Source organism: Olea europaea, chromosome 20 (assembly GCF_002742605.1).
Source record: "Olea europaea var. sylvestris chromosome 20, O_europaea_v1, whole genome shotgun sequence".
In the NCBI taxonomy this organism is placed as follows: Eukaryota; Viridiplantae; Streptophyta; class Magnoliopsida; order Lamiales; family Oleaceae; genus Olea; species Olea europaea.
In genome coordinates this window covers 6,690,069-6,709,063 of record NC_036256.1, presented here as the reverse complement: position 1 = coordinate 6,709,063, position 18,995 = coordinate 6,690,069, and the positions used below count along the sequence as shown (strand labels likewise).

General features: G+C 36.0%; 1 pseudogene; it reads left to right on the top strand.

Annotated features, from left to right (window-relative positions):
• Window positions 1-3,616: 3,616 nt before the first annotated feature.
• LOC111369002 lies at window positions 3,617-13,177 on the top strand (annotated as a pseudogene).
• Window positions 13,178-18,995: the final 5,818 nt, after the last annotated feature.

Sequence of the window (18,995 nt, the reverse complement as noted above, 5' to 3'; positions counted from 1 at the left end):
TAGGCAATTCATCGAACATGAAGCATGCATTCCGTGTGAACCACAGAAAAAACCAAAAGTTGAATGTGCCACCAATCCATAACACAACCCAAGTTCATACACACAAAGCATTGATTACCTATTGCCCATTCTCCCACAATTCCATCAAAGTTGAAATAGGAAACCATAAATTACCCAAATGAAGGAACCGAGAGGGAGGGAAGAAAATTACCTTGTTTTGTGAGTATGGTGGTTGATGCACTGGGTGAAGATTTGGGGATTGCAAATGGGTGTCTTTTTTGTGTAGTGAAGTTGTTGTAAAATTCGTCTAGTGTGAAGGAGGAATCGGGTGTGGGTTAAAATCCCACGCCAGATTCTACCATGCGGCCGCATGGCTTTAAGTTGTGCGGTCGCATGGTTCAAGTGGCCTTGGCCACTTGAATCCCGGATGATGATTCTGTGGTCGCACTGTGTGAACGCATGATCCAAAATTTTTTTTTACCTTGCTAAAAAAAAGAATCACGCATTTACATTTGAAATTTTGAAAATAAACTCATCTTGAAATGCGTGATCTAGACCCCCCAAATACTAAAAATAACTCCAATCAACCTGAACTCGTGTGTGATGTATAGGGACTCGTGTGGATAGTGTTTGGACTCTTTTAACATGTATGGATGATCAATAACCCAATTAAAAAAAACAATTTTTGAAAATGAAATTGAACAATTCCTAATTTGAAGCAAAAAGAAAAATAAATAAAATTTAAAAGGATACAGTGGGTTGCCTCCCATCCAGCACTAGATTATAGTCGATAGCTCGACTTTACCGTATTGTGTCGTTCTGGTGGTCTAAGATGAACAGTAGACTTTTCCTTTGAGAAGTCGCCACTCCAATAGTGTTATAAATGTTGTCCATTAACCTTAAATGTCCCCTTACTATCATGCGTGATCTTAACTGCCCCATGAGGAAATACCTGTGTAATAGTATAGGGACCAGACCATCTCAATTGCAGCTTTCCTAGAAACCGTTTAAGCCTAGAGTTGTAGAGTAACACTTTTTACCCCACTATAAATTCATGCCTCTGAATATGCATATCATGCCCCTTCTTAGTACGTTCTTTGTGGAGTCTTGAATTTTCGTAGGTCTCCATTCTGAGCTCATCCAGTTCATTAAGTTGTAATAAACATTTTTCACCCGTAACCTTCAAATCTAAATTTAATTTCTTCATCGCCCAATACGCATGGTGTTCTATCTCAAGAGGTAAGTGACATGCCTTGCCGAAAACCAGTCTATATGGTGACATCCCTATAGGAGTTTTGAATGCAATCCTATAGGCCCACAAGGCGTCGTCCAGTTTCTTAGACCAATCTTTTCGTGACGAGCTTACTGTGACTTCGAGTATTCGCTTCAATTGCCTATTGGACACTTCGACCTGTCCGCTGGTTTGGGGATGATATGCAGTGGCTACACGATGTTTATGGCCATATTTATTCAATAACTGTTCAAACTGGCGATTTCAAAAATGTTTGCCCCCGTCACTGATTATAGCTCTCATTGTTCCAAAGCGGGTGAAAATATTTTTCTTTAAAAAATTAATCACCACCTTCCCATCGTTGGTAGGCAATGCAACGGCTTCTACCCACTTCAATACATAATCCACAGCCACTAATATGTACGGACTAGAGAATGATGGAGGAAATGGTCCCATGAAGTCGACTCCCCAGATGTCAAATAGTTCCACCTCAAGGATACTGTTCAACAGCATTTCGTAGGCCAGTAAAAACCTGATTGAAAGATCTTCGCCGCTATTTTTGAAGCATCAAAATGTCCTGCGTATGTAGATGAATGACAATGTTCTAGTATTAAGGGTACTTCTTCCTCATATATGCAACAACGAATGATTTGATCAGCTCCTTGCCTGTATAGAATAGGATCCTCTCAAAAATAATACTTCAACTCAACGAAAAATTTCTTTTTCTGGTGACTTGAGTAATTTGGCGGAATGATAGACATGGCTAAGTAGTTAACTATTTCAACATACTAGGGCGCCTCCCCACATCGAAAATCTGTTCATCTGGGAAGACTTCATTGATTTCCACAGTCTCTATCTGCTTTGTGGTATCGAGTCGAGACAAGTGGTCTGCTACCACATTTTCACTACCTTTCTTATCCCTAATTTCCAGATCAATCTCTTGAAGCAGCAGTATCAAATGAATGAGATGTGGCTTGACATCCTTCTTTTCCATAAAGTATTTGATGGTAGCGTGATTTGTGTAAACGATGACCTTTCACCCCCACAAGATATGATCAAAATTTGTCAAAGTGTAGACTACGACAAGGAGCTCCTTCTCTGGAGTGGCATAGTTTAATTGTGCGTCGTTCAAGGTCTTACTTGCATAGTAGGTCACGTGAAATATCTTATTTCTTCGTTGTCCCAATACGGCCCTAACAGCAAAATCACTGGCATCGCACATTAATTCAAATGACAGGTTCCAATCCGGTGTGATGATCATGGGTATTGAAATCAACTTCTCTTTCAAGGTGTTAAAAGTCGGCAAACACTCGTCTGTGAACTCAAATGTAGATTCCTTCATCAACAAACAGCACAGTGGTTTAGTAATTTTTGAAAAATCCTTGATAAACCTTCTGTAGAACCCGACATGTTCGAGGAAGCTACAAACACCTTTCACTGATGTCCGTAGTGGTAATTTCTCGATCACCTGAATTTTTGCTCTGTCCACCTCAATACTCTTTACTGAGATTCTGTGTCATAAAACGATGCCCTCCGTACCATAAAGTGATATTTCTCCCAATTCAATACCAAGTTGGTCTCCATACACCGCTGTAACATGAGACTCTGATGCTCCAAACACTCATCAAATGAAGACCCAAACACTTAGAAGTTGTCCATGAATACCTCGATGAATTTCTCAATCATGCTTGAAAAAATAGCCATCATGCAGCACTGGAAAGTGGCAGGAGTGTTGCATAAACCAAAAGGCATCCTACGGTATGCAAAGGTACCTGATTGAAGGACAGTAAAATTTATATGTCTTAAAAATTTTGTTACCAGAAGAGTTTCAATCGTATAAGGACAATAAAAATTTTTCTTCAGAAAACTACCATGCTGCGTAAAAAATTTCCTGCCTCATGTGTGTGACTGCAAGGGAGATCTACCATGCGGCCGCATGATAGATTCTCACTTTCATTTTCTCCACTTTGGTCCCTCTACTTGAATCTTTCACTTTTTGGCATCTTTTCTTCGTTCTTTTCGTTCCATCATCCCAAGATATCATCGATTGTCATTTGGCTTAATCAATTTCTCGATTTGTTCATCGGGTCAACTTTTGGATAATTGCATCTTGGCCCCTGAACTTTCACTTTGCGTCATTTTGGTCATTTTTCGCGTCTTTTCTCCTGAATTTCATCATGTTTATCGGTGTTCCCTACAATTCACAATTGTAACGAGATTAAGTCACAATTCAATCATTTTGCTCGTTATTAAGTCATGTTTGTGATCTAAATAAGTGTGCAAAAACACACTTATCACAAGTCATCCATGAAGACAGCTATTGCAACCAAAGTAGAACAACAAAACCATCACCTATCATGAACAACTATTTTCTCATCACTGTTTATGAAGAAGAGGTGCGTGCCTAGACTCCACCTTCTGTTTAAGAAAACCTTTTGTGCTTTGCTTACTTTCCACATGGGTTTCCTTAATTCTTTTATTTGTATTATATGTATCTCTTTTCCTATAGTCATAGGATTTTTTGTCTGGCTGTAGAAGCACGCAAACTTATGAGCAAAATAACATGCTCCATTCTTGAAATTTCTTGTGTTCCTTCAACAAAGGTGGGATTCCTTTACCTTGTAATTCTTTCCTCATTGTAAATGTATTGCCAGTTGTAAAATAATCTCATCCATCGTCGTAAAATAGCTCTAATAAGTTTGATTATTCAAAGTGGATTATGGTCACAGACTCACAATTGTTCCTGAAAGACTATATTTTCTTCTAGTAAGTAACAATTTCTATAGTGCTCTATTCAGGAAAGGATCAGCTTTAGTCCAATTTGAATCTGGGAAACTAGTAAAAGATGATTTGGATTGTATGCTCTAAAATAGATTATCATTTATTAATTATTGATTAGTAATCGTGATTTCCAAGAAACTGAAAAAAATATAATGGAAGAGCAGTATCTTGATAAAGTTTTCAATTTTTACTCAGGCGGCCAATTAATGTGCCCATATACTCGTTTTTTTCTGCCATTATTTATCAAGCTCAACATTTACTTAAAATGGTAGTGTTTACTGCCCAATTGCCTCTATCAACTATTTATATCATCAACTGTGCTTATTGTGGGCACTGGAGGTCTCTCTTTTCCATTAGTTTTAAATGTGCTAGTTCACAATCCTATTTTTTCACCCATTTTTTTGTTGAGTGGTAAACATGATTTTTGGACTAAATAATATGGGCTTAAGGATTTTACCCATAGGCCTAAATCATTTAAAAAGCCCAACATGCCTAATATTTCTAGAAACATTATCTAGAAAAATATATATAAATATCTACTAGAAAAATCCATAGAAATATCTAAGCAAAATATGTGGTGATAAATGTGGTAATGTGTCAAGAAGAATATGTGGTCTTATAAAGTTTATCTAGAGTATTCTAGAAAAATATCTTGTCCAATGTATGGTCTAAAAGTCTTAGGATTCTCTAGAAAAATGTGTGGATTAAAAGTTTCATGTAAACACTATATAAAGGGGTGGTGTCCTCCATTTTGTAATAAGCCAAAAAGTGTGTAAAGTATTGAAGTTGACAAATACAAGTTTTCTTTTTTCACTTTCTTCTTCCTATTAGTGTGTCCTCTTAAAAGCCTTAGCCAATCCAAGTTAGTAAACCCCTCTTTCCTCCAACAAACTGGTATCAGAGCCCAGAGGTTCTTGTGAAAAATGGCAAGTGGGATGATTCCTTTTCAAGTTCCCCATCTCAAAAAGGATAACTACGACAATTGGAGCATAAGGATGAAAGCGTTGCTTGGGTCACAAGATATATAGGAGATCGTAGAGAAAGGCTACACGGAGCCATAAGATGAGGTCGCTCTATCCCAAGCACAAAGGGATAGTTTGAAGGATGCAAGGAAGAAGGACAAGAAGGCGCTCACCCTCATCTATCAAGTTTTAGATGAAGGCATGTTCGAGAAAGTAGCTTTACTACTACAAGTAAGGAAGCATGGGAGATCTTGCAAAGGTCTCATAAAGGAGTTGAGAAGGTGAAAAGGTTCGACTTCAAACACTTTGAGATAAGTTTAAAGCTTTACATATGAAAGAATCGAAATCAGTTTCTGATTACTTCTCTAGAGTATTGGCTATTGTGAATCAATTAAAGAGGAATGGAGAAAAGTTAATGACACTCGAGTAATTGAGAAGATACTTAGGTCTTTATATTCTAAATTTGACTACTAGGAATCTAAAGATCTAGATAGTATAAGTGTCAATCAACTCATGGAATCTTTACAAACCTATGAGGAAAGATTAAAGAAGAAGATGAAAGAAAAGCCATTAGAGCAAGCTCTTCAAACAAAGCTCACTTTGAACGAGGGTGAATGAAGGTTCGACAGTAGAAGAAGCCAAAGAGGAAGAGGATGAGGCCAAGATTGAGGAAGAAGTGCATTCTACAAGGAGAAAAGAAGATAAAGCTCATTTTCCACCGAGGTCATGGAAGGGGAAAAAGCATGAGGCAAAATGAAGGGACAATGTATGACAAAACTCAAATTAAATGTTACAATTGTCAAAAACTTGGTCATTATGCTTCAAAATGTAGAAATATTACTAACGAAGTTGAGGAGAAAGCTAACTACGCTTGTTGAAAAAGTAAAGTGGATCATGCACTACTGTTGGCTTACAAAGGTGAAGAGAGCAGAGAAAAGAACACTTGGTATTTGGATGCAGGAGTAAGCTACCATATGTGTGGAAGAAAAAGCATGTTTGTGGATCTTGATGAATCAGTAAGCGGAAACATTACATTTGGAAATGAATCTAAGATCCTAGTGAAAGGAAAAGGTAAAATCTTGATCAGCTTGAAAATTGGTACGCATCAGTTTATCTCAAATGTCTATTATGTGCCTAATATGAAGAATAACATTTTATGTTTGGGTCAACTCTTAGATAAGGGCTATGATAGTCATTTGAAAAATCATAGTCTTTCAATAAGAGATCAAAGAGAAAATTTGATTGCCAAAGTCCCTATAATAAGAAATAAAATGTTCGCGTTAAGCATTTAAAATGATGTTGCTAAATGCTTAAAAGCTCATTTTAAAGAAATATCTTGACTTGGGCACTTGAGATTTGGGTATCTTAATTTTGGAGGCATAAAGTTGTTGAGTAAGAAGAAGATGGTGAAAGGTTTGCCTCTAATAAATCATGCGGAACAATTATGTGAAGGATGCTTACTTGGAAAGAATTAGAGAAATTTTTTTTCCAAAAGAAACATCTACAAGAGCTAAGAAGTTGCTAGAACTTGTATACTCTGATGCTTGTGGGCCAATCAATCCAAGCTCTCTCGGTAAGAGCAATTACTTTCTTCTTTTTATTAATGATTTTAGTAGACAGACTTGGGTCTATTTTCTCAAACAAAAATCATAAGTTTTTGAAACTTTCAAAAGGTTTAAAGCTCTTGTTGAAAAAGAAAGTGGCTACAGCATAAAAGCCATGAGATCAGATAGAGGAGGAGAATTCACCTCCAACGAGTTTGAGAAATATTGTGAAAAGAATGGAATTCGTCACCCATTGACGGTTCCATACTCTCCACAACAAAATAGAGTAGTCAAAAGAAAGAATAGATTCATTCTTAACATGGCCCGCTGTATATAGAAAAGTAAGAGATTGCCCAAAGAACTTTGAGTCGAAGCTGTTAATTGCATCGTATATCTGTCTAATCGATCGCCTTCTAGAAGTATGTGGAATAAGACACCACACGAAGATGGAGTGGAAGAAAGCCCAGCTTCTCTCACCTACGAGTATTTGGGAGCATTGCATATGCTCATGTCCAGATCAAAAGCGGTCCAAGTTAGATGAAAAAGTGAAAGGTATGTCTTTATCGGCTATGACTCTCGCTCTAAAGGCTACAAGTTATATAATCCAAGGAAGGACAAGATCACCGTAAGTAGATATGTTGAGTTTGATGAAGAAGGAGCTTGGGATTAGGGTGTATAAGAAGAAGATTATGACTTCTAACCATTCTTTGAGGAAGAAGAACAAGAGAATGGAGGGCAGTAGAAGCTTATCAGTCCACCTTTATCACCTACTTATGGAGATGCTTCTCCATCATCTTCACAAGGAGAAAGCTCAAGCAAAAGGACACCATGAATGAGGAGCCGACAAGAGCTATATGAGGTAATAGAAAATCAAAATGATCTCACATTCTTTTATCTTTTTGCCAATTGTAAGACAATAGGGTATGAAGAAGCGGCACAAAATAAAAGATAGAGAGATGCCATGGATGAAGAGATTAAGTCTATTGAGAAAAATGACACGTGGGAGCTGATAACTCTTTCCAAAGGAAAGAGAGCAATCGGAGTTAAGTGGATGTATAAGGCAAAGAATAATGCTAAATGAGAAGTAGAAAGATACATAGCAATATTGGTTGCCAAAGGCTACAACCAATGGTGGAAGATATTTCAAATGGACGTGAAATAAGCTATTCTAAATGTTTATCTTGAAGAAAAAATCTATGTAGAGCAACCAACTGGCGATAAAATAAAAGGACATGAAGGTAAAATCTTAAAACTAAAAAAAGGCTTTATATGGGTTGAAACAGGCTCCAACGGCATGAAATAGTAGAACTGACAAGTACTTCCTAGAAAATAATTTCACAAAATGCCCTCACGAGTGTGCCCTTTATACAAAGGTAAATGAGAAAGGAGATATTTTGCTTATTTGTTTGTATGTAGATGGTCTTATATTTACAGGAAATAATCAAAGTATGATCACTGAGTTTAAGAAAGCCATGACTCAAGAATTCGAGATGATGGATGTCGGCCTCATGGCCTACTATCTTGGGATTGAGGTAAAGCAAATGGAGGATTGCATCTCTATCTCATAAGCAGGATATGTGAAATTATTTTTTAAGAAATTCAATATGGACGATTGCAAGCCCGTATGCACCCTCATCGAATGTGGAACCAAGTTGTCAAAGAATGATGAAGGTGAAAAAGTAAAACCAACACTTTTTAGGAGTTTTGTTGAAAGTCTAAGATACTTGATGTGCACAAGATCATATATCTTTTTTGGAGTTGGTCTTATCAGTCGCTATATGGAGACACCTACATCAAAGGGACGCTTGATTATGGCTTAGTCTATTCATCATCTAATGAATTCAAACTTGTTGGATATAGTGACAGGGATTGGGACAGAGACAGTGATTATAGAAAGAGTACGACTGGGTTTGTGTTTTACTTGGACGACACAACTTTCACTTGGAGCTCAAAGAAGCAATCGATCGTAGCACTATCTACCTGTGAAGCTGAATATGTTGCAGCTACATCAAGTGTCTCCCATGCGATTTGGCTTAGAAATTTGTTGAAGACTCTTGGAGTATCACAAGAAGAACCAATCAAAATCCATGTTGATAACAAATCGGCGTTGGCATTGGTGAAAAATGTTGTATTCCACGATAGAAGCAAACACATTGATACAAGATATCACTTCATAAGAGAAAGTATTGCAAAGAAAGAAGTGCAGCTAAAACATATAACCTCCTAAGAGCAGATCGCTGACATTCTCACTAAGCCACTCTATGACGTGTTCCGCAAGTTAAAGACTCTATTTGGAGTAATAAAATCAAGTTTAAGGGGGGATGTTGAGTAGTAAACTTGATTTTTGGACTAAATAATATGGGTTTAAGGATTTTGCCCATAGGCCCAAATCATTTAAAAAGCCCAACATGCCTAGTATTTCTAGAAATATTATCTAGAAAAATCCATATAAATATCTACTAGAAAAATCCATGTAAATATCTAAGCAAAATATGTGGTGATAAACGTGGTAATGTGTTAAGAAGAATATGTGGTCTTATAAAGTCTATCTATAGTATTCTAGGAAAATATCTTTTCTAATGTATAGTCCAAAAGTCTATGTAAATATGTGGTCTAGGATTCTCTAGAAAAATGTGTGGACTAAAAGCTTCACGTAAACTTTATATAAAGGGGTAGTGTTCTCCATTTTGTAACAAACCAAAAAGTTCGTAAACTCTTAAAGTTGAGAAATACAAGTTTCCTTTTTTTCACTTCCTTCTTCCTATTAGTGTTGTCCTCTTAAAAGCCTTAGTCAATCCAAGTTAGTAAACCCCTCTTTCCTCCAACATTTTTTTTTCAACATTCCGTTGGCCATAATTAAACTCTCAAGAGCTGCCCTTATATTTTCTGTACTTATTATACTCCGTATAAATTCAAAACTTACAGAAGTCTGATTCAGACGACAAATTTATGAGCGGCTTTGGATAAATGTGTATATCTATTCGTTTCTTTTTCAATATTCTGATCTCGTTAGATGCACCTTGGATTTAATTTTATGTCCATAACTCGATAATTGTTGTGGAAATAGAATTGGCTTATAGTTCACATGAAATTTTACTGCTATTTCAATACCTAGTATGTTTCCACATGGGTCGCGTCACCTTATATTTGCTTACAAAACTATAATGAAAACTAAGAAAGATATCATAGTCAGAACATACGGCTGACACTAAAGTTAAGTTGTGGTGCCACTAAGGAAATGGCTGCCTCAGGCAAATCCATTGCTGTTTAATATGTTAATAATAGTTCTTAGTTTATTCCAAGTATGCCCTATTTTGGGTTTTACGATTGACTGTTTTTATATGAGTTGGGGACTTCGTCAATTTTTAAACTCGAAAACTGTAATCTCCACATAGAATTCCTATTTCGCAGTTATCAGTTTTACTTTTCGTCTCTTCCTTATATATATATGTGTAACAAAGATGAAACTTAAAAAAAGTTGTCGAGGATGACTTTTTGAATGCTACTGAATTTCTTCTTCTACTTTGGCAGTAAGTCGGATGCTCACTTATCTTTTATGAATAACTCAATGACTTGTTTTACAGTCATTTTTAGTCATTTATCTGACTCTTGGATTGCTTGTCTTACAATCACATGCATGCAAGAGTGAGTCTGCATGTCTTATATGTACTGCAACTGACAGTTTTTCTTCGTAGCAGATAATGGTTATTGCACTACAGGATCGCTTATCTTACAATCACATGCATGCAAGAGTGAGTCTGCATGTCTTATATGATTATTGCACTATTTTTATCCTTGCTTTAGTTTCTAGATGTTTCAGGCTTTGATTCATGGCTGTCATTTTGTCTATGTTCTTTTCCATCTTCAGCTTGTGAAGTTGCTTGAGTTGAGGGAGGCCAATCATATCAAGTTTTGCAAAATTAAAAGTTTGCTTGATGACATACTGCAAAATGTACAGCAATCTGGAGCTCAATGGAGTCCTAAAGTTATTAATGGATCCTACTTGTGTGGCAATAGAGCTGAAAGTTGAATTGGAGACATTAGCAAGTAAATCTATATGTATAAATTTCTCTCCATTCTTTATTTGAACCCATCATGCGTTGAAAGGAAACAATAACATGTTGAAACTTTGTGCATAAATTTCATTTTCACCCATGGTGTGTTGACACTTTACACACTTAAACACTTCTTTGACTAGGAAAGTTTTCTGTTCAAATAATGGATCCAGTGTCATTTTATCTTCACACTTTCAGGTGGATGAATGCAAGTCTGTGTCTTGTAGAATTGGTGAAATAATCTCTTTAGAAGTTCGAAAAAGATCAGAAGATGAGCTTCCGTACTTCAATCCCGCACGAGTTTTTGAAGACATGGAGTCTTCATGGAAAGGTCGTGTCCATAGGATTCATTTAGAGGAAGAATTTGCAGAAGTTGATGAAGCTTCAGAGGCCTTATTTATAGCTGTAAGTCTTTTAGTGAGCTTACAAAGTACTAGTAGACTTGCTTATATCCTGTGATTGTAATGGCATAGGAAAGTTACATATACTTGATGCTCATGCTAACTTGATTATTCCTTGACTTCTGTAAATTGTGCTAATCTGTTGCTGCTGTTTGTACATTGTGCAACAGAGACAATTTGATGAAAAATTTACTGACATTTAAGGATTAAGAAAAGCAGAGTAAAATGATTATTTTAAAGCTCTCTGATATCAGAGGTTTGCCTGTTAGTTCTTTGAACGGGGGTTCAATATATGATTTTCTCTTTCATCTCCTTTATGCTGAGCAAGTTGAAAATGGAAGCCTAGCAACTCCAATTTTAATTTAGTGAATCATTGCATTTTATTTAACGAACTTCTGTATCTTTTCTATTCAGAAAAGATGTAGGTAATAAAGGTATACCTATCAATCTTAAAGAAAATGAACTTTTGAAGTCGGAAGGATCATGAATTACGACCACGAAGTAGGATATCGTAGCTTAATTTACGTCTCTAATACAGTCTCAGTTTGAGATTATTATATGTATAAAGTAAATGTTTAGTCAATATCTTAATTTAATTTAATTGAAAATAACGATTTGTTGTAAATCGTTATTTTTGTTGAAGGTAAGATTTAAATGATGTTACATGTGCCCTCTCTAATTGCTCAAGTTTTTAGATCTAGTGGTTCAACATACTATCTAAGTATGCAACGGTCAGGCAAAGATCTTAGGTTTAAGCCATATAGCTACCCATTTAATGAAGTTGTTAACGTGTTAGACTTGATGGAAAAACATGAATCCTGCCTTCAATTGAGGGGGTATGTAGAAGGCAACATTTAAATGATTATATGTGGCTCTCTCTAACAATTTAAGCTTTTAGATCAATTGGTTCAACATTTTGTTCTATAGAGGAAGGCACACCTATAGCATCTGGAAATAATCAGATCCTGGAATTTTATGCTCACAGTCAAATATTCAGTTTTTATTCACCTGCTCAGCTGCAGGCCTTGTGATTTTACCAGATGACACAATAGATATGTTTGAATTTTTAAAGTAGATGATTGGATGTCAACATTTTCTAGGTTAAAGAAGATTTCGTTCCTATAGTGTCAAGAATCAAAACTACAACAGCTCCACTTGGAGGACCTAATGGAGAGATATTATATGCTCGTGAGCATGAAGTTGTATGGTTCAAGGGAAAACGTTTTGTACATTCTTTTTGGGCTGGTACACTGGGAGAACAACAAATTAAACAGCTTAAACCTGCTCTGGATTCAAAAGGTAAAAAAGTTGGAGAAGAATGGTACACCTCATGGAAGGTGGAGAAAGCAATAGCAAGATATTTTTATTTGTGATTGTTGTAATGGAATACACTTTTCACATTTCTGATTATCAATTACTTTCTTTCTAATTGTATCATATGCTTCCATTTGATTTTCAGGTATCATGAGGCCGGTGAGAAGGCAAAAAAAGGTGGTGAAATTGTTAACGGAACTTTCTACAGAGCTACAGACAACGATCAATATCCTAGTTTTTGCATCCATGTTATTTGTCATTGCAAAGGCATAATTTAGCCACGTGAGGTTGCGTTGGGTACTTTATCTGCTCTTGCTTTTGGATTGTATGGGGGGTCATTTGATATTTATTATTGATTAGAAGATTATTGGGTACACATTTGCTATACAGGGCAAATATTCTAGCTTAGGCAAATTTTCTTTTAATCCCTATAAACTAGGGATTCAACCTAACCATAAGCAAAGGGATAGGAAACGACTTTATTAATAAATTTACATGAAATCATGTCTTTCAACACTTGCCTCCTGGTCTTTTATGGATGTTATCCATTTCTAGAGTTTGCTTGTGTTGGTATGTTTAATTCGATTATGCTGAACTGGATTTTGAGAGAGATTAAAGTAGACTTATCATCATAGTAGAGTTCTATAGTACTTGCCTTGAGATTTTAATACCTTCAAGAATGATTTTCACCCACTTAAATTCACAATTTCTATATGCCAAGGTCATCGGTTCAGTGTACTTCTGATCTTCTTTTTCTATTTTCTAATTACTGCATCCTCCTTTCCCAACTCTCGATCAATGTCATAGAGTTGAGGTAGTTTATGAAAATACCAATTACTGGTTGCAGAAGCTCTCAAATGATCTTCAAATTGGTGATTTTCAGGCTTAGTCTAACGTACATTTCTTTACCAACAACCCATCCAATCGGCTCCAAATCACAACCAATCTAATTCACCTTGGTTGCTATTCAATCATACCCATGTAAGACAAGAAAAGATGATAATTTGTGGCCACAAAAGCTAGGAGAAGACACCACAAAGGTATACTATGAAGGAACCACTAATTACACAAAGTAAACAAGCGTTTTGCACACTTCTAGAGGCTTTTTTTCACACACAGAGGGGTCAGCTGGGATTCCTTGATTTTTCTCACAAAACCACACAAAACATCACAAGAAAGTGGCTAGGGTTATAGCCATATTTATACTCTATGGTTAGGCTTTAAGTTGAACCTTTAAGAGGCTTAAACGAGCTAAGATTCAAACCATCGCCTATGCCTATAAAATAATATTAACCCACGTTAACATCATAGCCGGAGATTTATTGGGTATCAAAAAATCCAATAAATCTCCACCTTGATACCCAATAAATATGCAAGCAATCAAAACACATAGTTAGCACTTGCATAATCAAGGTAGCTAATAAAATTGGATCACAAACCTTACCTTGTGTTTCCAACCTGAAACACATATCATACCTACTTCATGTACTTACCAGGGCTAAGGTAAAAAAAACCCAAGTAGAATAAAATATTTAATAGTAAACAATCAAAAGCAAATACACATGCGATGACGATATGCTATAAGATAACACATATAGATCTTTTCAGAAACACGTTCACACAGAATCACAAATTAACATCAAGTCAATCAAACCACAGTCAACCACATATGCAACAATGCATAAATGACCATACGAAAAGATCTCACTACACTTATCCTATCCCATTCCGTGTTGCTCACACCTTGAGAACACATATCTCCTCTCATCACCCAACATGCTCACTTAATAGATCACTCAACTCATGTCTAACTGGCAAGTCACATTAAATCCTAACTTCTCGGGATAATACTCTATCTCCACATCACTTCTTTCAACCTACGTGGATAATGAGTCTCCACCTAATAGAAATGATAGAAGTACCGCTCTCAAGTCCACCCGATCAGGGTCTCTTTATAGATAAAGGATCTTAGACATTTAATCACATATCCACTTGTGATCCAAATGTCACACACCCCATCCCCGATACAAACCATAATGTACCCCAGGCATCTAAACTCTACCTCACCAAAAGAGATACAACACACTAAAATGCATCAGAAACCCACTATGCATGCAAGAAATTACACTAAATAATCGTATTGTCCCAAAATTCATGCAAAGCACATATCAAACATATTGAAATATAGCATACCATCATGCAACAAATTATGCAATCACGCACATGCAGAAAGGATCACACATAGATGCATATGCCGTAAATAGGTTTACACTCAATAAACCTCGCTAGGGTCATCACTCGACCCTAAAGTCAAATTCGCCTTACCTCTCATCTTACCCTTCAGTTTATCTTTCTTCTTGGGACAATCTCAAATAAAGTGCCCAGACTTACCACAACTGTAACCCCTTCTACCACTAGACTTGTCTCGTCCCTTGCCCTTCTTCTTACTACCCTCATCACTCAGTCACTACTCGAATCACTACCGTCTTGAGTTTTATCCAAATTCATTTGCTTAAACTCATTCTACTTCTCATCATATGTAATTCGCCACTTCTCTTATCCACTTTTTCAGTCTTAATCTCCATCTCCTTGCTCCTAAGCGAGTCTATAACAATCTCGGGTGTTAAGGTCTCCCTACCATACTTCATTACATTCTTAACTTCCTTATATGAATCAGGCATGGAATTAAGCAAAATAATAGCCTTATACATTTCAGATACATTTTCATCACAATTAAGATATCTTAAACTACCTTGTTGAAGACATCCAGATTGTCATCAAGATCCTTTGAAGGATCTATTTTAAAGTTGAAAAATCGTTCAAGCAAGTACATTTTATTAAGAGTAGATTTAAGCAAATATAAATCCTCCAACTTTTCCTAAAGTTCATTAGCAGAGTCAAGTTTTCATACTTTTCTTAAAATGGTGTTAGACATGTGTAAAATAATTGAAGTGTATGCAAGATCATCATACTTTTCTTTTTGTGCTTCTGTTAAATTAACAGAAAATTTGCCATCTATGGCTTTTAAAATCTTTTGTTGGACTAAAATACCCTTTATCTTTTGTTGCCAAATAGAAAAATCTCATTTCCCATTAAAAATTTGAACTTCAAAGTGTGGAGACATTTTTTTAAAAAACAGAACAACCAAATGTACAGATAGGTCACACAGAGTAATCCTAAGGTCGCAATATACACAATTCTAGAATTCCAGAGTTTCGTAAGATTCACGATCTTAGATCAAGGGAATATTCGAATGGGTCAAGTCCAGGTGTTCTAATGGGATAATTAATGCAAACACGAATGTATATTAACAAAAATTCAAAATTTCCCACAATGCAATAAATTAAACACAAAAGCAGTTATTAACTTTTAATTATTAAATTCAACACTTCAAATAGGGCAAATAATTCCTAAATTTTCTAGTACAAGTAATAGTTACTAAGCAATGACAACCCTAATGCTAATGATCACTCTACACAATGGTCTGCTAGTGCAATAATGTAAAAGGTTCAGCCAATTTATCAGAGAGGATCAATCTGAGTCCATAAATTATGAAACTGGCGAATTTAACACTTTAGGACCACCACTATTCGTCCTAAAGTCTCTGGAAACTGCAGCAACCAAGAAATCACGATCGAATTCCGACCGTCTGAAGAACAACGCTGTCCAGATTCTACTGCAGACCCTAAAATAGAAAACTTTTAACACGAAAAATGTCAGAAATAATGTGAAGAACAAAGTGCTGAAAGAGATAATCGTGATATTCCCTCTTACGCACCCTCACGCGTAGCTTCTCCTCTTTGCGCATGGGCTGCACGCGTCGCTTGTCTCTGACATGCGATGCCATGCAAGGTTTGCCTCCACCTGCATGTCACGCCAGTGGTCTCCATTTCCCCAAACTCCTTCTAGATTGGCGAAAAGTAGAGGCTGATTTTGACAATTTTTGGACAGCTTCTTCGACTTGATTTCTGTTGAGATTTTTGGATTTTTTTGTATGTTTCATGAGCCAAAACCACCACTTTGAAGCTCTGATATCAAATGTTGCAAAGGTTCTCTCAAATGATCTTCAAATTGGAGATTTTTGAGCTTAGTCAAACATACCTTTCTCTACCAACAACCAATCCAATCGGCTCCCAAACCAAAACCAATTTAATTCACCTCAGTTTCTATTCAATCTTACCCACGTAGAACAAGAATAGACACCACAAAGGTATACTATGAAGGAACCACCAATTACACAAAAAGTAAATAAGCATTTTGGACACTTCTAGAGGATTTTTTTCACAGAAAAAGAAGGCAGTCGGGAATCCTTGATTTTTCTTACAAAACCACATAAAACATCACAAGAAAGTGTTTAGGGTTATAGCAATATATATACACTAGTGTTAGGCTTCAAGTTGGATCTTTAAGAGGCTTAAACGGGCCAAAATTCAAGCCATTCAAGAGGGAATACAATTGAGCCAGGTGTAGCTGATGGATTTGGTTGATGGACTTATTTCATTCATCAGCCTTTACCTATGAAATAATATTAACCTACGTTAACATCATAGCCCGAGATTTATTGGGTATCAAAAAACACAACATTACTAAATAGCTATTTACCCTATAAATATTTTACTTAACTGATTTCTCTTAAGGTTGTAGTTTTGTTTTGATTTTTTGTTTCTTAAATGCAAACTGCTGAATATATTATAGATGAATGTGAGAGCCATATGATTGTTCTTGGACTGTAATTGTTCACTTTATTTCTTTACGGTCTAATCTAAAGTGTGATAAACATGGAACAATGCAGGATAAAAATGCTATCGAGATGAAGATAACAGGTCTATCTCCTTATTGGTTTGATGCTACACATGTTAGTGCCATTCATAACATAGTTGATATGAAATCACTATTTTTTTGATGGGGGCCAAATGGAGGTGGTAAATCAAGATTGCTGCAATCAACTTGAGTTGCTGCATTAGTTGGAATATGCTGATTAATGGTGCGAGCAAAATCAGCTCTTATTCCTCATTTTGACTCCATTATGTAGCACGTGAAATCTTATGATAGCCCTTGCTGATGGAAAGAGTTCATTTCAGGTTAATCTCCCCCTTCTATTATAATACAAATGGTTTTGTTTATTTCTTCTATTATATGAAACATATAAAGCAATACAAACATAGATAGCACATTATTTGCAAATAAGGACACTGTATTTGTACATGAAATACAAATCTACATGACTTGCACGTAACTTTTGGGGCATAAGATGGTAGCTACAGAATTCGATTGTGTTGGGCCCTGATTTTTATAACTTATTGCCATTTACCTATTACATATTAGCAGCTTTGCCATGATTGTTTGCATTCTTCGTTTGGTAGGACATTACCACCTATTTAATATAGTTGAATGTTACATTTATTAGGAAGAATGCAAAATGCTGTCACAATTGCAATGTCAAGCCTTATTGTTATGGTGGGGACATATGATCAAATTTAAATATAAAATATTCATAATAGCTTGGCCTTTTATTTTGCTAGTTACTTCTATTTTTGTTTTGATCACTTCACTTTCTTTTTCCCAATTACTCTTTGCTTTGCTGGGTATACTATTCAAATGTGGTCCTTTGATATGAAATAGCATGAGCCCTCTCCAACATTTCATGATATGAGGTGAAATGATGGGACATAATGATCATGCTCATCTCTGGGTGTAGTCCATTTTCAAACCTCCTAATCTTCTTAACTTTGGCATCCACCAAACACGAGGTATATCTTGAGAGCTGCTCAAATTGCCTTTCGTAATTAGTAAGCAACATGTCTCTCTGCCTGAGTTGTAGATACTCTGATTCCTTAAAGTCTCTCAAAGCCTATGGAAAACATTTTCCATCACTTCATCTTTAAATTGCTCCCAAGTCAGGTTACATTGCTGCTCTTCTGTCCTAGTGCGTGAGACAGATTCCTACTAGTGACTAGCTGTTCCAACAAACATGAATTATGCGCATAGTACTTTCTGTGTATTTGTACAAGCAATGTGTCGAAAGATGCATTCTAGACCTCTAATCAATTCCTCAACAGCTGGTGGGTCGAAGCCAACCTTGAAAGTCGGAGGCTTGTACCTACAAAACTGCTCAACCATTGAGACGGCTCTTGGGAAAATGGAGGTACATTTTGTTGTGGTGGTGCATTCTGTGGTCGCGGTGCTTGGCTCTATTTGCTCAGTTCTTGTACTGCTCGCAGTAAATCGTACATCAAGTTCGTGTGAGTAGGTGGTGCCATTTCCTAAAATTTAATATAAAGTCACCGGTCACATTTCAATACTAAGTCTAATAAGTTATACTTATTTTATAGCAATACCTGTCATAAATTTAGTAGGGTAAACAATCGTCTATGTTTTAAAAATTTAAAGATAGGCAATTTAAAATATTTAAATTTTGCAAAACATCTAATACATTCATCTTCTTACCCCTTTACATATCTTAAGGTCATCGGAGGTGGTCGATTGGTGGTCACTGAGTGCCAAAGATCATTAACATATTTAATAACTTTGAATTGACCTCATCGTTAAATTCATAAATCTTTAGAAAAATATTAACCTTTAACAAACATTTCACAAGGAAACGGGTAAATAAATAAACATTTTATTATACGTAACATTTGATGTTAAATTTCAATTTATAATTCTCATTTATTTTTTATAATTCTATATATATATATATATATATA